The sequence below is a fragment of the Herpailurus yagouaroundi genome, unplaced genomic scaffold (genome assembly GCF_014898765.1).
Source record: "Herpailurus yagouaroundi ecotype Mexico unplaced genomic scaffold, PumYag 100, whole genome shotgun sequence".
In the NCBI taxonomy this organism is placed as follows: Eukaryota; Metazoa; Chordata; class Mammalia; order Carnivora; family Felidae; genus Herpailurus; species Herpailurus yagouaroundi.
In genome coordinates this window covers 72,448,246-72,471,823 of record NW_024412391.1, presented here as the reverse complement: position 1 = coordinate 72,471,823, position 23,578 = coordinate 72,448,246, and the positions used below count along the sequence as shown (strand labels likewise).

The following is a 23,578-nucleotide window of genomic DNA, read 5'->3' as shown; positions in this document are numbered from 1 at the left end:
GGGTGTGGGTGAATGTGATGAGTGGTTAGCTGTTTCTTGTGTTGGTTTTGGGGTAGTGGTGGTGCACTGACTTGCTGTTTTAAGGGTAAAAACACATATGAAACAGATATCATTTTCTTAAATTCCTTTCTACTTAACGTTTGAAAAAAAAATCTCAAGTGAGAAAATGCAGTCATACAGATGTTGGAGCTGACTTTACTGGGTTGGGTTGGACACTCTGACCTCAATCTTTTACAGATAAAATGAGATCGAAATAAATTTCAAGAAAAGTCTTTTAAGAAGGAAATTCACAGAATACGCACCCGGGTGATTTTGCTGGGAAGTAGGAGGCATCCCTATGTTCTTTCTTTTTCCCCCAATCTTTTGTACGTAATTAATTCTGAACAAATATTTTGTTAACTGATAGGTGATGTGCATGGGATTTACTTATAAAACTCCTAGTTAATCCGTGGCACCCCTTCCTGCTTTCACTTGAAACAGTATTCATGCAGGCAATTTCTGATTCCCATGAAAGTCTTTTTTTTTTTTTCATTCTTTCTTTAGAACCTAGGGATAAGGGGAAGTTGGTTTAAGAATCTTTTAAATATGTCTCAGCTGTCCAAATGTAGAGCCACCAACCAGGTGGGGGTGTGCAAAACAATGCAACAGATTGGCAGAATCTGAGGTTACTTTTATGAAACTAGACTAACAGTGCTTAATTTGAAGAATTAAATAATTTTATTCAGGGGTTCCTAGGTGGCTCAGTCAGTTAAGCATCCAACTCTTGATATCAGCTCAGGTCGTGATCTCATAGTTGGTGAGATCAAGTCTGGCTTATGATTCTTTCTGCCTCTCTCTTCTGCCCCTCCCCTACATGTCCACATATGCTCTCTCTCTCTGTCTCTCTCAAAATAAATAGATAAAAATTGTTATAAAGAAAAAAGATTCAATAAATAACATGAATATCTAATATATGCTAGGCATTCAGGTGACCAAGTGAAATGATAAAAATACTAAACAAATTTAAAAATTTGCTTTTACTAATACTGAGTATATTGTTTTGCTATGTAAGTATTTAATAAAGTACATTTTTAGAATCTTGTGTTTCTCATGCATGAATATCCAAACTGGTAAGTAACAAAAAGGTGATAGAGTAAACATAGAAAAGACAGAGGTTAGAAAATAATACACATTTTATGTAGTCCAAACTCTCTAAGTAGTCCCTAGAATTTGATGTAAGACATTGGCTTGTACAATATCAACATGGTTTAATTTGTTTTTAATTGTGTTATCATTAAATTAACCATGTCTTGCAACTTGGAGACATGGCTATAATTACTTATTATTCCTAACCAAGTTCTGTAAAAAAAAAAAAATAAATAAGATGACATTTTAATCAGTTTTCTATTATCTGATCTCACGTATTATAGCACTTGATAATCATATTTAGGGAAAGAAATTTGTCTTATTCCTAGTTGTTCCTTTGTGAGTAAAAAAGCATGATAGAAGAGTACCTGTTACGTGTTTTTAAAAGAAAATAATAATTCAAAATATACCCTTAATATGTTTACATCACGGTTTCAACAAGTGCAATGACCTATTCTTAAAGTGACATGGTTCCTTAAGCAACATTACTCAAATGAACAAATGTATATATTTCAACAGTCTGCAAAGATGAAGGACAGAAATTTACTTCCACTTACTTGTTCAAATTTGGAGCTAAATCTGCATTTATTTTTCCTCACCTTGTATGAAAAGAATGTCAGTGTGTATGGTTATGTCTATTTATCCATATATATAGTGATGTGAGGGTATGGAATCTACTAAACAATAAGTGAAACTGTTCATTTATGGTCTTAGTGTCTGTGTACCTTCAAGAGCCTCCTCGGGGGCCAAGAATGAATGAATGACAGAAGGGCTTAGAGAGGCAACTAAGCATATGGAGAGTAATTGCTGTGAAAGCTATTGATTAATTCTCAAAATAGGAGGTCAGTTTTGGATTGGATGCCTTTGTGGGGCTCCTTCTGCCTGAACTCTCTTTTCTCGAGTCCCTCTCTCATTATCACCTTCTTCCTCAGTTAGGTAACTGAAAATTCCAAGGGAACAGCTAACCAGCCAATATTGAAGTAACATCTTTGTGGAGTTGAAGTCATCGTGTTACACTGGTTTGTTTTTCCAGTGAGATTTCACATTTGTTAAAATATACCTTGAAATGCAGTTGTAAGGGAGACCCTCCCCTGCCCTCAGTTGCTCACACCTTCTAGTGTCAGTTCCTTCTGGGATTTGGAGCAACACTGAGCACTTTGGCAAATCTAAAAATAATCAGTCCATTAGTATCAAATTGCTTTCCTGAATACAGTAAGGTGCTCTCTCTCTGCCTCCCCAAACGCCAGCCATCCTCCCACATTCTAGTCCACCTCACCCTAAGATGTATCATGTTCAAAATACAATGGGAACTTCACTGATTTACTGCTTTCCCTCCAAAGATTGAGGCTGTAAAACATCATTATGTATAAAATTACACACAAAACTTTTTGCAACTTTGTCATGTCATTTTACTACAACTATAGGTTGTGAATATACATCTTGGTAAAACAAAACTAGGATATAAAACAAACACAATAAATTGGAATGCATTAACTGACAGGTGACATTTTGCATCTTTCCATTACCATTATTATATAATCTTTGTGAAACACCCAAAATAGAAAACATAAATTTTATAGACTATAAAGGATTATGATTATTCTCCTTATCATTTCATTAGAATTATTTCAATAATAGGGGTTATTTCTATTGATAAGTATACTTAAAGAATAAATCTAAACTGTTATGTTTAAAAAAGGAAATGCCTTTATTCTTCTTTCTTTGTTATTTTCTGACTTTAGATATAAAGTATTTCAGGAAGCCACTATTCTTAAAGTAAGTGATTGTGCCTACATATCTGAAGTTCATTTTAAATATGATTTTAGTAGCAGCTATAGAAAAAGTTTATTTTTCATGTTTCCAGGCTTAATTAGAAAGTGGTATGTAATGCACTTGTGATTATCAACCTTATAAATGGCACTTTAAAAAAAACATTGTTTAGTTTTTTCCTTACCAAATATATCCCAACATGCTCTTCAAAATAATTTTTCCAATATTGTATCTTTCTATGAACACCTGGAAAATTAATTAGCATCTACATAAAGAAATAGAGTCAAGTGTTCCCTTTCAAAATACATTTTTTATAGCCACTCATAGAACAATAAGAAAAACATTCTAAAAGATTCTTTTTCGTGCTAAAGAATGTATTCAGGGGGGTCTGCTTTGGGAGATTGTAAGGGGAGAAACCTGGGGTGCTTTAAGGTTAATGGACAGTGATTAAGGTTAATGGCTGAGTGCTTAAGGTTAAGTGCTGTATTTACATAGCTGCCAATTCTCTTTTTAAAAAAAAAAAGTGTTCATGTCTATCAATCAGTTCCAGCTAATAGCCAATTAAACAGCAAATGGGGTATAGAGACAGAAGGTAAAGACCCCTCAATCTGCATATACAGGGTGGAAACTGTCAATCCTCAATCAAAAAGTGTTTATTGAACACCTACTTTGTCATGGCTGTGTTGCACACAAAGAAGTAGAAGCCCTGGTCTCTGTGTCCAAGAAGCTTAGCATTTAGCAGGGAATGGAAATGCCTCTGTACAGGCAGCTATCAAAGAAATGACACAAGTAATACATGGTACAGAATTCAGAGCAGGAAAAGATACTATCTAGCTCAAGGCTTCATAGAATTGGGAAGGATGTTTAAATTGTGCCATAAAATAATGGTTTTCAAACAGCTATATTTCATTCTTTCAAAAAGTGTACAACTTCAAGTGTGTCAGGGACAGCATGTGCTATATACATACTTGCTCTGGCAAAGTTTAACCATTGAACTACATCCACAGTTTATCAGTAATATCACTAAGAAATTCACTGGCGAGGAATATTTAATTGCTCTTCTTTTTCTCATGTAAAATCTCAAGATCAACTTAAAACAAGGACAAGGATAACAAAAAAAAAAAATAGCTAGAGCAAAACGACATTAGCACACTAACTCTGAGTTCAGTGTAAAGGTATTTAGACTAGGGAAGTCAGAAAAGTTTAGGCTAGCGTAAAGGTCTGCAGTATCCGGCAGTTATCCAAGGCAAACTGCATCACTAACCCCCAAATGACAACATGATTAATTATATAAATGTAGTTTACTAAAACAAGATTAATGTTCATCTCGGCAGCAGCCACTGGGAACAATACTTCATACATGGAGCAGCCTCACTTTCCCTCAATTAGCAACATTCAGTCAGGGCCTTTTCTATTTCTCTTTTCCTTTTTTCACTCCCTCTGAATTTCCAACTGATTTCAGAAGGAAGGTATGCTAGGAGGATGTAGGGGTTAGGGGCTAAGCAGGAACACCTGGAATGGAAGAGAAGGTGAAAAATGGACTTGTAACACATAAGCGTGAAAAGCGAATTTTAAAACTTCTCTTAAATACGATTTGCATTCCGTAAGGTTCTTCTATTGGCTGGTTTCAAAATGTTTAGAGCATGAGAATAGAACAGGCAAAAGTGAGTGGACAGCAAAAATTGACACCAAGTTGTCATAGATCCTCCTCTCCGGACTAAGAGTGCTAGCCAGGGAGCAGCTTCCTGGGTCAGAGCTGGCCAGAGACCGATCACAATTTAGAGGTGGAAAGGAACGGAGCTCAGCACTTGCGGGGAAGCTCATCTCTTTCAAATTTTTGCTGAAGCTTCAAAAATTAGAAACACGCTTTGAATCAGAAGAATGCTCTTACTAAAATGTAAACACCCAAAGTGTTAAAGGCTTATTAATTAAAAGATACCCATCAAACTGTTGAATGATACTCATTCAACATTCTGTGTCTTTGCTTAATTGACTTCCAGTCCTGGACCTAGCAGTAATTACTACATCCAAGGAATGAGTGTTTTGATTTAGGAATTACTGGGGAAGAGGGTGACAATGTCAAAAAGTAAAGACTATTTAAGAGCATGGAGCTTTCTGAACAAAAAAAAAAAAAAAAAAACAACTGCTGCTGTTGGCAGAAGTTCAAGTTTTGGGGTAATCGGAAGTCAGTATGAAGTCTATGAGCAAGGGGGTGACTCAACTGCTTAGAGAAGGGAAGAGAAATTGCTCCCTGAATTGAAAAAAGTTGTGAAGTGAAGGGAAGATTATCAAAGATAAAGTTCCTAACACTCAAAATTTGCTAAAGGTCAATCCCATTCTTTGTATTTCCTAGTTCTCTATGCTTCTCAGTAAAGTCCACCCTAACTGTAGGGGTGATCAATGAAAACATGCTACAGTAAATTTAAGTCTGCACTGATCCATGAGCCATTCAAATGCTCATTACTTCTATCTTCTTTTGCATAAATCTCAATTAATAATGGCTTGTGCTGTACAGGTTGGGATCAAATCTAATTAAGGATACACACTATTTCAAAGATCTTCTAACTTTGAGATATCTTGTTAAAAGAAATCAAAAGATGCTTTAAGCATAGTATTCAAATTAAGAGAACCAGCCACAGCTGATGTTAAAACTCATTATCTATTAAGTAACAAATGTGGTACATAACAAACCAACAAACAAAAAAGATCTAATAGAAACTTCATATATCTCTGACAAATTTTCCAAAGACTTACAGCTCTAATTTCAAAAGGAACATGAACTAATTGCAATACGTTTTTTTTATTTCTTTAAGTAACATCATTCTTAATGTGGTTTCATTTTTTTTTCTCTTATTACACATAATTTAAGATAAATTAAGTTCACTATTTGTAGCTAATTACACTGTACCATCTCCATTTCATTATGGGGTCTACAGTTTGACAGAATAAAAAATTATCTAGAATAGAAAAAAAGGCAAATTATTATCTATTTAAAGTGTAAGAAATGGTTTTTAATTCCTTAATTCATGATCAGCACTTAACAGAAACCAGAAAAATTAACTAAAAGAATCAATGTCCTATTTTTCAATATTCAAATAACTTGAGGATATTTAATTACTCAGGAGTTTATTAATTCAGTCAAGACTGACTTTAAGTCATCAAATGTATTATAAAAAATAATTTTTTTTAAATATCAGCACACATCTCTATAAGAGTAATATATCCTTGTTATCTTACTCAAAGTTTTTAAATTAAGTTTTAAACAGTGCTGTTCATTATTACAAATGAAATAATGTGTGTATACATATTTTAAATTAGAAACCAAAGAAACTAGGTGCATTATCTATTTAAAACTTCTCATTTTACAAGTAAAAATGTAGCTAATGTTATTAAATGATATATGTTTTTAAATGATCTGTCCATGCTAATTTTAACTTTATACAAGTATAATCTCTGAAATTTGGTAAGTTGTCTAGTCATTATCTAAGACCATGTATATAAATGCACACACATTTTATAATTACTGTATAGCTAATATCTATTCCTAGACAGTAAACTAGTAGATACAACCTGAATAGCATATTGTTTCTTAGTGTTCACTTGTTTAAATATCACTAATATAAATTCCATTTTAAAATATTATTTATTTTGAGAGAGACAGTGTGTGTGCACGAGTCGGGGAGGGGCAAAGAGACAGGGAGAGAGAGAATCCCAGGCAGGCTCCACACTGTCAGTGCAGAGCCCCATGTGGGGCTCAAACTCACAAACCATGAGATCATGACCTGAGACGAAATCCAGAGTCAGACGCTTAACAGACTGAGCCGCTCAGGTGCCCCAATATAAACTCTGAGCAGTGCTTTGAGAAGTAATTAGGATTGGGAACCGCAATAGTAAATGCACTCAAAATGGTTTTAACGTGCCCAGCCCTTAGTCCTTTCAGAAAAAAAAATAGCTTGAGTCCATCCTTAAACTTTAATGGTCACAGTTACAGTTGCAGGAACTTGCCAAGTTATCATCTGCCCACGATACTGCTTCTCTCCAGAAAAGCCAGAGTTCCTGCCAAATGCACTTTCTTCCCCTAAGACATGCTGACATATAACATTATTGCTGCAGCCACAAGTGACGTACCATGGATGGGTCCTATTAGCCTGTTCCCATATCAAAGGTGGTCCTCCAGAACTAGTATCCTGAGCTTTGGAAGCAATTCCAGGCGTATCTTATGTGAAGCCTTAAGTATTTAAAGCAGTTACATAATTGATTCTGAGCTTTAGTCTTAGAAAATGTAGTCTTCACCTTCCTCAGTCTAATCTCATATAAAGGATAGAAATTTCGCTTGGATCTAGATCTTTTTCAGCCCTTCAAAATGTTGGTGTGTAGGTATATATAGTTTTTAAAGTTTACAGAGGGGCAGAGATGCTTAAAATATTTTGGAAGCAAAATCAAAACGACAAATGACAGCAGGTCTCTGTGCAATAAGTATAACTGCAAATGAGGTTTTTAGTTTTTGTAGACAGAATGGAAATATGCCATGGCAGTCCTTCAAACGAATCTTCTCGAACTTCATGTTAACTATCTGTGGATAGAGAATACAATGCACTTTCCCCTTTGTCATGCCAATTTCATCTTTTATGAGCTGTCTAGCTCTATTTCCCTGTAAACATGATAAAAATTTAAAAAAGGCTGATGGTATTACTAGGAAAAAGTTACCTATGGCACAAAGGACCTTGACTGCTACGCTGTATATAGACTGGGAAAATTGTAAATATCTGATAGTAAGACTCCTGACAGGTTTCCCTGAGTATGGTGACTATTTTCACCGGGCAGACCACCTGCAGGAACTTAGCTGTACCCCTGTTGTAACAGAAGATATTGGTTTCCACAGGGAACAGGGTTTCTAATCCTGTGTTTCCCCTACCCCCGCCCCCATTTTGATCTCTGTTGTCACAAGGGGAGGCGCTGATGCTGTCCTGCTGGCAGTCTGTTGTCATCTCTTATCCTACCTCCTTCCCAGTGGGCTAGTGTCAGCAATAGCCAATGGCAGTTTTGTGAGTCTAGTTGTTTTGGAGAGTCTAAAAAGATTCCACGTGGGCAATATACAACCCAAGTCCTACTAATAAAATAAATGTTTGGGTCTTGTCATAATGAAAAAGCAAAGTTCACAATTTCCAAAATGAACAAATTAAAAAAAAAAAAGGTTAATAACATTATTTTAAAAACTTGTAGTCAACCTACAGGATCTCTATGTAATGCTGTCCGTAGCCATAGTCATTGTTTAAAGTAACACATTAAATATAAAAATACAGTGTTTCTATAGCAGCAGAGAATAGCAAGTGATTACTATAAATATTCAAAACTCTAAAGCAGCCCAAGTAAGCCAGGAAACAATTATTTTAAATTCATAGATTTTTTTTTCCTGTTGGTGCACACAAAAGTTTGTGATAAAATTTGTTTTTTAAATTATGACCTATAGTTCTTTAAATAAAAGAAAAATCATTTTTATTTAAAAGAGCTATTACTGTGGAACGGATAATAGAAATCATTCATACACGCACGTATTTGCTTTGACACATAAACTACACACACAAGGAGCAAGTTATTTATTACATTATTGTAACAGAAATTAATGAATATGCCTAAAAACATGATATAAATACAAGGTCTGATATAAAATATGCATCTTTTTCTACATGATAAAATCATCTATAACATTTGTATTCTCCTAAAGGTACCAAAGTAAAATGCCTTCTTGAAACACATGGCATTGATATCACACCCATTTCTTATATTTTCTTGAATCAAAATATGATGGCAATACTAAGACTTTTGTCAGGTAGGAGTCTTACTACATATACGGTGTATACGTGCATCCTTAAGGTCCATAATGTATTGAAATAGTTTGAGTCTCTAAATTCCAGTCCAAAGGACTGGAACTATAAAAAAAAATAGCCTCTGTCCCAAGCTACCCTGCATGTGGGCATCCGAGCATGTTTGTGCACATTTGCTGCTTTCACATAGTATATCAGCCACTTGGAAATACTTTCATTAGTTTAATGTTATTCATAAAATTGAGAAAGTAAAACACATTGTTTATCTGTAAACTGCAAAGGACAAACCTCTTTTGCTATCAATGTGAAGATTAAATGAGATAATGTAAATGACAGGACACCCTGTAGTTACTTTACATTTCTATATTCACCCACATATATTTGCTTTTGTATCTTCAAGGAAATGGGATGAGTGCACATAAGCTTTTCTTGCTCAAATTTTCATTTTGTATAAATTAAATACTTGGTCACAAAATCAGCCTTGTTAAAATATACTTCTAACATTATTTAAGAAGTGAAAAAAATGAATGTATTAGTGTTATACTATCTCATAGGGTAGCTAAGAGCAAAGATGCCAATATGTGTCAATGTTTTATGTGAATATGAAGATATTTTTGTTAGTACAGCATTCCTGTTCTCACCATGTGTCAGGCAATTTTGGCTAGGACTATAGGGTAAACCAAGCTCAATTCCAGGATTCAGTTTTAGAGGCTCACTTTTAAATTTTTTTTTCAACGTTTATTTATTTTTGGGACAGAGAGAGACAGAGCATGAACGGGGGAGGGGCAAAGAGAGAGGGAGACACAGAATCGGAAACAGGCTCCAGGCTCTGAGCCATCAGCCCAGAGCCCGACGCGGGGCTCGAACTCACGGACCGCGAGATCGTGACCTGGCTGAAGTCGGACACTTAACCGACTGCGCCACCCAGGCGCCCTAGAGGCTCACTTTTAAATGGTAAAGGTTTTTGGATTCCTTTGTTAATTTTCTTTCATTTCTTAAATCCTTCAGAACAGGACTGAAAAGAGACCCACCAAGAAATGGAAAAATCAAATATGAATCCTTCATTAAGCTCACAAATTAAGGAAATTGAGAAGTGTTTGTTCACGCCAAGACATAATTTTTCATGGAAACTCATATTTTGTTAAATGAAACTCAGGCTGAGATAAAAGTTTTCTGATTAAACATCACTGAAATATATTTTAATATAGGGGAGAAAATATGTGTGATGGTTTATACAACATAAGTTATATCAAACATAGAGTCCTCCACACATACAAAACCCTTTAAAAGCCAGGCAAGTCCTGAATGAGACATCAGATGCTGAGCTTATGCACTCTCATGGCCTTCTATGTCTCATAAAAATTTCTCATTTTTCCTGGTCACTTTACAAAGAGCTTTTCACAATTCTTTCGTGTGCAAATAAATCAAAAAATCTTGCATGGCCAATATTCTATACATTTTAAAAATGAGCGAATAATTGTCAAAAAGAGGACCTGAACCCCAGTGTTCTACTTCATGTTCAGTATTCCACTTATAAGGATTTTAGTTTTGTAATTCAGTCAAACCCAAGTTTAAATACTAACATGGGTATGTGTACTTAGTAGCAGATGGTTATCTAGGGAAAATAAATTCTAGAATGACTGAAAATACAGTTTATCAGGAAAGTTATGATGTAACATGTGTAATTTGTACAATATTAAGGAATAAAACAAAATGAAGTTGACTGCTAATGAAATGCCTCTTTGAAACCCTGAGTTTGTCGCACCTGCAACTTTAACTCTGAACACACAGCAGTGATAAAATGTACTTCATAACAAAGTTAAAAATTCATGCCACTCTCTAAACAGGATATAGGTGTCAATGAGCCTAAAATGAAGAGAATGTTTAATATTAAGCAGGGATAGAAAAGAAGAATTTTTGGATATTGGTTGCAGAAGTAAACCCATGGTAGCTAGGAGTCTGATTTGTGTTAGGGAAACTGGGACCAAGAGCCTTCCTTCCACACAAAGCAAGGACCATGCATGAATCGAGTTGTGGTTGACTGCTGGTTTTGGCTTCAGGATGTATGAGACTATAGAAATTGTGACCACCAGATATGAACGGAACTGTCCGTCAGCACAATGTCTAAACCTACAGTCTTCTCAGTATTTCCCTGGAACATATGCCAGTAGTAAGTAAGCCAGTATGAGACAATATCAGAATTAATTGTAGACTGGACCCCTGGTGGAAGGCTTGGGATGAGTCAGGCCAAAAAAGGTAGGGGATGGGATTAGGAGACCCTCCCACTGAAGATGACCCTACAAATGAAAATGAAGTGTTGTCTGGATAATCCAAAAAGGATTTATGAGGGTAAGATTAACTTCAAGAAGCTAGCCTGTTGATCTCTTTGAGTTATGACAGTGATAGGGAAGTCTCTGATCAAAGTTTTTCAAGTAATCATCAATCCTCAAGGTTTTTAGGGATTTCAGATCTTGTCACTATAGATTAATTCTCTTAGGATCTTAAGATTAGTTTGAAAAAAAAATTACTTGTTTTCTTCTCTGTCTTCTTTTGTATAAAAACAGTCTATGGTTTTATAAATGCCAAACATATTTAAATATCTTCATCCCATACCTTGTTTTCATCAGATATCTTTTATCAACACAAAAGAATATATGAGAATTAAAGTAACATTTTTACATATCCAGTTTTTTAAAAAGTGGGTTGGGTTCGCTAAAAATTTGAAGTAATTTCCTCATTTTCATTAAATTTGCCATGCATAAAACTGCTTGTGTATATAAAAGTGGATCTTTCACCTTAACAATTATGATAAGATAGGCTTTTAGAAATAAAAAACTCCCTTTAAAATGAATACTCTGTCTTTATCTGGGAGAAGATACACAAGCCCATAATGACAAAAGTTATATTATGAAATACAAGGGTTTTTTTTTATCATAAATATTTTGTTTTTGAGTTCTCTACAAAGAATATTCTCAATCATATTGATAAAGGTCTGTCTGGGGGAGAAAGTGTTCCAGCAGAGGGTCATACGACAGATATAGTTCCTTGGAAAATCTGTATCTGAAATAAAATATTTCAAATAGGTTTTTTCTAGGCTATGCTTACATGACACAAGTATTCACAGATAAAGAGACATTCAATGATCATTCTATTAAAAAAAATCCAGATGGTCCTACTAAGTAACTAAGGCCTGAAAATCTTTAAGAGTGAATAACTGCTCACTTTTTTTCACTGCCGTAGTGGTTGGTGGGAATGTGTTTAGGTTACTCTCATTCAGAGACCATTGTGATTAGCATCACCCCTGTTAAGTTCAACAGTGGATTGGTTGGAAATACCCGGAGTTGACAAACTCTTCTCAGAGACCTAACACGAATGGAAAATTAAAAACTGAGTGGGGGTAAAAGGACCAGTTCTTCTCCCAATAGCTGAGGTATAGCTGTAACTCCCATACTTGTCGTAAAACCTCTGAAAAGTAGTAGGGTCTATACATACTGAATGATGATGTAAACTGAAGTGTGGTCTTACTCACTGGCATTTAACGATTTACGTTTTGTTTGATTGGGTCATCTATTTCTATTTATAAATCTCTTTCAGAATTCAAGTCGTCCTGATCAGGTGATCAGAGATAAAGTCAACTTGGCATTCATAATGAAGTCACCTGTTAGGGAAGCAGTGCAGTCTAGTGTTTAGAAGATTTATCTGTCCTCATGCAAAGTTAATTTGAATCCAAGTTCCACTGCTTACCAACTACATAGCACTGGTCAACTTCTTCAACCCCTCTGGTTTTACTTTTATAAATGGGAATAGAAACAGTACCTACTTCATTGGGCTATCAGGACTAAATAAATCATGGGTGCCAAATGCTCAGGGCAGTGTTTGGTTCCTTGCAAGTGCCCAATTCATGTTATTCATAGCACCCTATCTGGAAATGGTTGGCTTCTGATTCATAACAAAAATGGAGGCCTGGATAGAAGAGTACCCGGAAGACACTGTGGGCACTGATAAGTTGGGAGCACATCTAGGAGGCATTGTACCCGTTGTACAGTTGGCCACACTGTCTCTTCCTTGAGTGACCACTGAAATTTCACTGTCTTTTTCCCCATACTCTCTATCTTGATATGTAACATAGTTCCTTTGTTTTAAGTGAAAATGGAGTTATTAAATCCTGTGTTGATTTATGGTTAAAAATTAAATTCTTCAAGGAAGGAGATCTCTTAGAATAAGTTGATATATCCTGTGATTTCTAAAAATTTTCCTCCAAGTATTTTAGAATTTGTGTGAATAAATATAGCATATATATTTTCCACTTACTTCCATTATTTGTATTGTCCAATTATTCCTACTGCAATCTTATTTGAAAACATGTACAGATAAAGCCACAGCGACACAGAACACTTACATAAATGAAAAGACAAGGGTATTTATTTAAAATGTAATTTGTCAATTGCTTAAATTTCAACAGGATATTTATTAGTAAAATGTAATTCCTGTAAAAAAAAGTATTTGTTTTACTTTTAAGTTAGACTTAACCTTAATGCTTTCCAGCATAAGATTTAACTGGGATGGTTATAACAAAACCACTGTTGTAAATTAAAGATGACTCAATTGTTTCTTTGAGTATATCAATAGATTTAATTACTGTCTTATCACCACTTAGCTACATATCCTTAAATGAATTTCACCATTGGTGAAAAATCATTATTTGCATGAGTTCTTTGTGTATATTTACTTGCTGGCATATAGCTACCATTTAAGCACAATAAATCTTATGTAAAATATCAAACCCTTCCTGTCACTCCATCTTTATTCCCACAGTGACTCTTCAAATTTATTAAATTAACTGCAACTTAAGCAAAGGCGATATATTCTAACTCTTTGGATAAAGTGTAAAGTTCTCATTCATCATTCTATGCCTTCAATAATAGGCTTGAATTATTTTTTCACTTACTTATTTTTTTACCGAACCAAATATTCTAACCAATGTGTTATCATCATATAAAATTAACCACAGAGTATTTAAAAAGTGCAGCATAGTACCACTTGATTTTTATTATACTTTGAAAGGCAAATGAAGTAAATCAAGGAGAAACAAATCTAAAGGCAGTGCTGAAGTGAAGTCCAGCCTTTGAAAAAGGCTTCCTATTAATCACAGACCTGACCTTTTCATTAAGGGGCACTTGTTGGAGTCATTGACACGGTTACAGCATTCATATGTGTGAACTGTACTCCATGGTATTCATGTACTGGGGAAGGCATAGTGAAATTAGATTCTCTCCCTGTAGGGGGTAGACATTGACCGCTATTCAATGCCAACAATTGTCGGTTTAAGTATTTCATGAAGAATGACTTTTAAACTGCATTTACTCTACCATCAGTAATGTCAAATGCAATTCTTAAAGAAATATATTTAACAAGCAATAATTAATTAAACCTCTCATAGCAGCAACTTTATCCGAGATAAATCATTTCTGAATATACACAAAGGAGTCATCAGGATTCTACCGTCATGGCTTTTAAACCATCAATTTCAATGATGTCCATCTGTAATAGTTAGAAAACAAAAACAAAACGCTGGCCGGTAGGGAATTATTTAAACAATGCAACAGTGTTTTATCCAGTTTCACCTGTCTATGTACCCTATATATGTACATTGTCTTTTGAGACAACAATGCCTTCCAGACTAATTTTTTAAAAAAGCCTAAGTTAAAAAAAAATCCTTGAATGATTGCAAAGAGCTATTATGATGTGCTGACAGTTTTTAACTGCATCCTTTTTAATATTATTATCTTTGGGCAATATGTGATGCATTGAATTTAGAATCCTAACTGGAATCTTTGTCAGAGCATATGTCCCATGCATTTATTTCTTACATGGAACATCATACATTTGAACAGCAAACACATTCTTTCACACTGGCTGACATTCCACCTGAAAAAGTCCACCACAGTTAGCTTGTTAACACAATTCAGGATATATGGTATAGTAGTAAAAAGATTCCCCATAGCCAAGTAAAAATCAGAGTAGGGGGTTCAAGGAACAGGGCTGCATTTAGATCAAATCTGAACTTGAAGTTCAAATATAGTTTAATAGTGAATCTCAAGTTGTAAATGCAAAGTAAACGCAAAGTGAAGGCTGCTTTAAACCAAGCATGAAAGACCAAAAAGTCAAAGTTGAGATTTCCTACATCTGGCTTTAATATCTCTTCCTATGCTATCAAACAAATGACCTTTGTTTTGTTTTGTTTGTTTAAAAATTCATTATCATTGTCATTGCTGCTACAACTTAATACTGCGTTTAGTTTTTAGCATCTTTTCTTTGGTAAGAGATTGAGCTGTAGAATGGATTTGTTGAGCAAAAATTTCAGGCAAATGCCACACATTAACGAACAGTGACATAACAATACAGCTATGCAGAAAAGTTGAAAACTATTTTCGAGAAAAGTATGTGCTTCTTACATATTTTTTTTATTGTCAGAACTGTGACAAAACACTTGCTACCATCATTCCTGACAGCAATAAAGGACATTTCACCCAGAAATAGTGAGTAATATGCCAGGCTACAGGATTGAATTAGCAATATTATTAGCACCACATTTTAGTTCCGAGACCTTCTGAATGAGGAAGTCACTTGCAGAGTATTTAAGCTTCAGTGACAGTGCCAAGGCACTGTGCAAAACGAAACCGGAGGAAATCCACAGGGTTATGAACGCAGGCTTTTTGCTAGTTCACTTTTGCAGTCTTTAGAGGATTCCCTGAGAGTAAACATCCTTAATTAATTCCCAAGTAAAAGAAGAATAAATTTTCCACTTACTGCATTTGCTGTCCTTTGTCCACACGTTGAAGTCAAAGAGCTGTTCTGCTGTTCTTACCTAGCTCCAGGTTGCCCTCCGGATTAGGCATAAACGTGAGCGGCAAGAAGCGTGTTGACTCTGTAACTGTACAAGGAGCAGCCCATCTCACTGCTGCTAGCGAGCCGGTCAGGACAGAGTGCTAAACTTCAGCATGAGAGCACAGCATCTATTACCCCTGAGGCTCTACCATTTCACCTACACCTGGGCGGATCTATCAAGCTTCATCTCTATTAGAGCTATTTGACTCTGTGGTTTAAGAGGGAGGAGGAAAAAAAAAAAAAAAGAGGCTTGCCGTTGTCACACTTGTTTCCTATTAAAGGGCCTTACGGTGGATTGAGTAATTGTGTACGAAGGTAGTCTGGCTGGCAGATGTGTGCAGCCCCAGCGGAGCCCTAGATTCAAGGCAGATGGGTTGTACCAGGGCGCAAACAACATTGAGAGAGAGAGAGGCGTGATTAAAACAGCAGGCCTCTGTTTTATAGTGCTGGAAGTGGGGTAGCATTAAAGCTCCTGGGAATCAGAGTTCCCCAAATGGCACTACTCTATAGAAAGAAAAACAATAAATTCAATAAAAAAGAAAGATGTTCAAGCTACAGAAGTTATAGAGGTATTTATAATATTCACTTTAACTATTAATGAAGGATTAAATGAAGCACCTTTCCCCCAATACTCCAACTGAACTTAATTAAAACTACTCAATCATGGGTCATCATGGGTTATTGATAGTGTTAATGTGATGGATTTGAAACAGATCCCTCATTCTGCCGCATAAGCCATGGTTATCTTTTTAATCTGAATTAAATTGCTTTAAGGAGATTTACACTGTCAGGCAGATTGACATTCTGCAATAGGACTTTTTTTTTTTTTTTTTTTTTTTAATGTGGTTGAGGCCAATGGTTAAAAAAAAAAAATCCGCTTGTAGGTATTTCTGCCTGCATACCACACATTATCTCAAGCACCTTAACCCACGGAAACTTTAGGGCTTTCTGTGTCATCTCTCTGACAATCAAAACTAATCAGAATGTATATAATAATAATAATCAGAATGAATATAATTCACTTTCCCAAATCAGAATTGTTTGATCTATTTTCCTATGTTGTTGAGAGCTACTTCCCTTTGTTAAATAGCGCACAACTACTATTATTAATAATGATGATGGTAATTGAACAGTTGCTACATGCATTATCTCTTTTGAGTCCTACAATGACACCTTAAGGTCAATATTGCTATTATTATCTCTCTTTTTTTCACCTGAGGGAAAGAGTTGGAGTTGGTCACATAGTATGATTTGGAAGCACAATACCATTGGATCTGACTCTAGAATCTTCACTCTTCACTATGTCATACAGTCTCTGTACAAAATAAATTTTATCCTGCACAAAATAAATGATTCTCATCGCTTTCTTTTATAGAAAACTTGGAACGGATTTTTTCTTTTATTGCTCTTGGTAGTTATAATTTAGAATTAAATACTCAAGCTTTGTGTGTCCAAATAGAAATATTGTCCTGCCCACAGAGAAGTTGCACTAATGGTTCTAAGGATCAATGAGGGGAAGAATTGCTTAAGAACATGTAATTTAGGGGCGCCTGGGTGGCGCAGTCGGTTAAGCGTCCGACTTCAGCCAGGTCACGATCTCGCGGTCCGTGAGTTCGAGCCCCGCGTCGGGCTCTGGGCGGATGGCTCAGAGCCTGGAGCCTGTTTCCGATTCTGTGTCTCCCTCTCTCTCTGCCCCTCCCCCGTTCATGCTCTGTCTCTCTCTATCCCAAAAATAAATAAACGTTGAAAAAAAAAAAAAAAGAACATGTAATTTAAAAATAATTCATTGACACAGTTTCTTATAGTTAAAACATTTGAGCCAATGTTTCTTTAATTTTTTAAAATGTTTTATTAATTTTTGAGAGAGTGCAAGTGGGGGAGGGTGACAGAGAGGGGGGACAGAGGATCCGTAGCGGGCTCTATGCTAACAGCAGCTAGCCAGATGTGGGGCTTGAACTCACAAACCTCGAGATTATCACCTAAGCCAAAGCTGGATGCTCAACCAACTGAGCCACCCAGGTGCCCCAGCAAATGTTTCTTAATATTTCTAACTGGTACACTGCAAGTTAGTGGAAGAAGGAAGAACTAAGAATGTCAATAAATAAATAAATTCTTAATTTTATATTCATTTTACACATTTCCCTAAATCAATCCAAATCTATTTTTTGAGTAATAATTTCTTATTCTCCCTCTAATGTTTTACCATTTTCCAGTGAATTAATGCTATATTTGCTCTAATAGAAGCTTATTTTACTCAGTGGTAAAATTATATTATGGAGTATATGAAAAAAATTTGTTAAAAACCCCTCTCACTTTATTTCTAGAGACAAAAAGACAGAAAATAGGTCTAAAAATAAATTTATACTTCCATGAAAATTTTATTTAAATAATGAAACTTAGGGGCGCCTGGGTGGCTCTCAATACGTTAAACGTCCGACTTCAGCTCAGATCATGATCTCACACTCCGTGAGTTCAAGCCCTACATCAGGCTCTGTGCTGACAGCTCAGAGCCTGGAGCCCGTTTCAGATTCTGTATCTCCCCCTCTCTCTGCCCCTCCCCTGCTCATGCTCTGTCTCTCTCTGTCTCAAAAATAAATAAAAATATTTAAAAATTTTTAAATAATGAAACTTAGATTTATTTAAAAGTTTTGTCAAAGATAAACAAAATAAAAATCTGGTCATGAATAACAGCATGGTCTTATGCTATATGCCACATTATACTGACATCCATATTTATAGTCCTCTGACTTTGGATGTTTATAATAATCTGCTAAATATTAGCAAAAATGTATTCCTTATATTTCTACCCAAGATATGAGAATAAGAATAAATATGCTTTAAAATGCAAAAAAAAAAGTATTAAAAGATGATGAAGGAGAAATATAAGGTATCATAAAAGTGGGTATTGAGTACCAAGAAAAAGGAGCAGAGATAAAAACAAGGAGTAGAGATAAAAATACTGGAGACAAAGCAGACTGTGACTTAAATGTAACCCAAGGGGCCAATGCAACTTGAAGATACCTAAATGGTTAACTACTGTTTGTACATAGTCACCATTAAGGAGAGGGCCTTTTAAACAATGTCTGGTTATTTTACAGTGTGTGTTTCTATGTGCAAAGATTTGGATGTCCTAAAGACATTATAAGCAAACATTGATATTCAAGTTACAGAAAATATGCTACTGAAAGAATACAGATGTACCTATAGAAATACTGAACAGGAGAGCAATTAATCTTAATTTTCTTTAGTTGGATTTAAGTAAATTAGGTTAAAGTTTATCTGTGACTATTTGAAATCTGTTTGATGAACATCAGCCAAACTTTAGCATTTTCAGAGTTCAAAATTTTCATCGGAAAAACAAACAAAACTACATCATGGTTTTATATAAAATACCATGAATACCTTCATTGTGATTTTTTTTTTTTTTTTTTTTTTTTTTTTTTGTATCTTGGCTGAAAATGGGACATATTGGAAACATCCCAAGAAACAATGTCCTGGGGAGTTTCTAGTCTAACTTATATACCAAAGTTTGGGTAAGAATTGGAGAAGCATACAGACTTTACTGTGATTTATTTCTAGGTTTATTCACAACCAATCATATAAGCCTATTCTCAAGAGAGTCTTTTATACCAAATGTTGTCTAATTTATGAACTAATGATCTAATGCTTGCTGTTCCCCACCCGCCTTAGGAAGGTAAAAATCAGAATTTTCCCAACAACAAACCCCTTGTCACTGATTTTCACTCCTTTGCATTGAGTTTGTCACCATCCCATCTACACACGGTATCCTCATTAGTTGTCCTGATAGTGACTATGGGCACTGTGGCGATCATATGTGGATGCGATGTTTGATTCATAAGATTGTTTCAATAAATTCCAAATGTGATCTGCCATTTCCAATTCATTATCAAAATATTTTGTTAAAAATAATGTACAAATATTTCTGTTTTATATGTATATTCAAATATTTAAGATATTATGTAACTGAAACCAAAATTCATGGTATTTTTAAATGATCTGGTTCAAGATTTTATTTAAAAAAAAAAGAAAAACATGTGTGTCGCTTGGGCCAAGATTTAAAGCCCAAATGGTGAATAATTTGCGTTCCAAACTGCTTACTTTCGAGTTTAAGGCAATAAAAAAAAAATGCTTGTGCTGATCCCTGGTAGCAAGTCAGTATTTCTGAATAAAATTGCTTCAACTCTTAAATGTAAATACCCTTTATATGAATTATCTTCAACAATATTCCATATCCTTCCATCTTTCTAACCCATGGTTTCAATACTTGGCCTTGTTAACAAAAGAAATGAAACACACAGAGCCGCATTAAAGCGTGAGATCAATTGTGTCTTCTACATAGAAGTGTTTTTATCTAGTGTGGTTTAGGTGGTTGCAATTGTATGTAAGGTGAAGATGGGGCAGAAAGTTGTATTCCTGCTGGTTCTAGAACAGGGGAAATTGTTATTTTTTTGGTTGTTGTTGACTCTACATCTCTAAAATACATCATGCATTGGCAGAAAAAAAAGTGTATATCCCAAACATTAAGTATTCTATTAACTTGATGATATGATTTTAATAGTACAGGATAAAATATCAGTAAGACAGGGTGCACAGGATTAGAGCAGAGGAAATATCTCTATCAGTAGTTCTGAAAAAAAGTATACCTAGGTTTGTCAGTAAGGTGTGAATAATCAAGAATTTCACAAATACTTAGGAGAATTTTTTTTTATGAGACCAGGCATGATATAATTCTATGACAAAAATATTTCCAACCCTAGTCATCGTCTTACTCTATTAGATCTTAAATACTTTCTTTAAAATGCCCTCTGTCCAAGGTCAAGAGCATTCTTTTTTTTTTTTAATTTTTTTTTAATGTTTTTTATTTATTTTTGAGACAGAGAGAGACAGAGCATGAACGGGGGAGGGGCAGAGAGAGAGGGAGACACAGAATCGGAAACAGGCTCCAGGCTCTGAGCCATCAGCCCAGAGCCCGACGCGGGGCTCGAACTCACGGACCGCGAGATCGTGACCTGGCTGAAGTCGGACGCTTAACTGACTGCGCCACCCAGGCGCCCCAAGAGCATTCTTAACAAATTTTTACTGTGGTAAAATGTTAATGATCTAGGAGGAGGAGGAGAACAGTTCCACCCCTAGAATAGTTTCTTAAATTGTTCTTTATCCTCTGGATTAGTTTAAGACATTAGCTAGTGGTCACTGGAAGGCTAGTACAGTACACCTTTCAAAGGACCAGTTGTATCACAGAAGAGTTTTCCTGGGAAATATGAACAGTTTGGGGTATCAAAAATGGAACACAGAACATCAAAAAGGCTCCAAGTTGGTTGAAAGTCTTAATTCCGTAAACCCACACGAGGAGGTGAAGCCAAGGAAGGTTTATGTGTGGAAAAAGATAGACCAGGGTGATGGAAAAATTGGGCAAAGGCTGGAGATAGGGGACACAGGGGAATTTAAATGAAAGGAAAGAGATCTAAAAAATAGTTGTACCAAGTTTAGAATTTTACTTAGGCCAATACGAGAAAATATATAAATTAATTGGAGAATGTTTGTGACTCAATTAATCCAAATGCTAAAACTATAAAATAAAATTATTATTTTCACCATTCTTCAAGATATGTCAGGCAATTTTTAATTCAGCTCAACTAATAACAGCCACTTCTTATTAGCTATTACTGATGTAGACATCATAAAGAAGCAAAGCAAGGCATAGTGTCTGACCCCAAGACATTTTACAAACTACCTGAGATGAAAATATACACACACAATAAATTAAATGAGATTTTATGATCAGAAAGAATGATACAGACAATAAATTTAATAAGAGTTCAGAAAAATGAGAAATCAGTGTGGGTTGCATGAATTCAGAGGTACAGAAGGACATCATGTGGGTCAGAAATGATGACAAAAACAGACTATATCAAATAAAGGGTTTGAATGGGGGAATCATGGAGAAAGTCTGGGAGGGGCAAGATTATGTAGAACAAAGAAACATTGTTGGAAGTTTTCTGGTAAGTGTCTGGCATGATAAATATATTTTAGAAAGATTAATTGGAAGGGATTAGAAAAAGGCAAGACAGCCTTTGAGTCTGCTGCAATAACTCAGGCACTGACCTACATTTCTCATTTGATTATCACTTTTCACTCTGCTTGAGACTATCCCCACAGACATATACTCTAGTCCTCCTCACATTCCACTCCCATTTCTACCCCTATGTTCATGCCATGCACTTGTGGTTCAGTGGAAAGTGAGATTTAACAAGTCTTTGATTTAAATCCCTATTCCATCACTTAATAGTAATTTAACTTCCCCAAACCTCAATTATTAAAAAAATGGGATTTTAATCTGTGTTTGTGAAGTTTGCTTGTGATGAGATCATTGAACTGGAACTTTATACAATGGAATGAATATAAGCCTGTGGTTGGATAATCAATGTCGTTCTCTGTATCCCTGATACCTGACCTCATGTTCGTATCCTAGTACAGATGTCATAAATATTTTGAAATGTTTGTATATCTTAATATTTCTCAAAGCATTTATCAGAAACACAGAAAACTTACTGAACTTCATTCTTTAGGATGACTAGATGGATTTAACTAATGATAATAATACTAAAAACAAATGAACAAAAATTTAGATTCAAATGAAATTCCAAAGCTAGAAGCAGCAGGACTTCGTAACTAATTAGAGATGAATGAAGAGGTTGAGTGAAAATCAACCCTACAAGTAACTGGGGGGAAAAAAAAAGCACACTAGTGGATTAAACAAGAGCAATATTTATTCAATACTTCTTCTTTGTTCAACTAAGAGCAATGTAGAAGTAGCCTTCCAAGTGTTGTGTGGAGTAATTTTTCAAACAGTAAGATATCTACCATCTTTCCTTCTGCTGTGGCATTTTTGGCTAATAATAGATGTCACGTTAAGGTTCAAAATTGCTGTTGAAATTTTGGTCATTGTTTTTGTGATGATCAGAAGGAAGATTGGCAGGGTAAAGAAGCCCATAAGTGTTGCTCAGTTTCCTTAAAGGGAAAATCCAAAAGGTTTTACCCAGCAACCTTTGCTTATATACTAGCTTCACAAATGTAACCAAAGTTGATGGAGTCATTTTAATTTCCTGGAATATAAATAAGGAGTTTATTCCTGGAAAAGACAAGTAGATGCTTTGGATAGGAAACCTAAAATCTCTTTCTTACCAAATGAATTGAATAATGATATTTTGGAGACACACATATACTTGGGTGTCAAAAACATTTTTCAAGTGGATTTTGTAAAGCATTAACTTTAAGGATGAATGAGCAGATGAATGATGAATTACAAGATGTTATGTCCATGAAATGGCTGAAAAAGAGAAGCTGATTATATAGTAAGCAAGTAATAAAGCAAATTAGGAGCATCTAATTAATGAAACTAGGCCAGTCAAGTCAATAAACTTCCAAACTTCATTTAGACCTATTTTTTTAAAGTAATACTCTCCAGAACTTATATAATGAGATCTTTTTAATAATTAGATATGTATTAACATATAGACACATAAATAAACATGTACATATAGATACATATATGTGTCTGCCTATCATAACCCAAATAAGGATCAGATTAAATTTTTTTTAAAAAATTAGAATTATGTCAAAAGTCATCTATATGATACTCATTTGACTGTATTGATCAATTCCACCAAAAGGCCAAATTAAAAAAAAAATTGTACTATACAATACAATTGTATTTACAATACAATTGTATAATACAATTGTATTTTTGGAGAATACAATATTTACCAAGATACTTTATTAAGATGCTTCCCTCAAGTATTTTTTGTAACACAGGAGAGAACTGAATGGTTATATTATATGACTTGTGAATACTTTCCCCTTCTATTCTGTAGGACTTTTCCTTCTAATAATTGTGAACTTCGATGCATAAAAGTTTTACAATTTGATTTAATTTAATTTCTCTTTTT

General features: G+C 34.9%; 1 protein-coding gene across 2 annotated transcripts in view; it reads right to left on the bottom strand.

The window, feature by feature from the left end:
- The window catches only part of SEMA3A (semaphorin 3A), a 479,082-nt gene extending 463,157 nt beyond the window's left edge, over positions 1 to 15,925 (bottom strand). For both annotated transcript variants that reach the window (XM_040472793.1, XM_040472792.1), the window contains exon 1: positions 15,531 to 15,925. The gene's annotated coding sequence lies outside the window, so the exon portion shown is untranslated. The remainder of the gene's footprint in view (positions 1 to 15,530) is intronic.
- Positions 15,926 to 23,578: the final 7,653 nt, after the last annotated feature.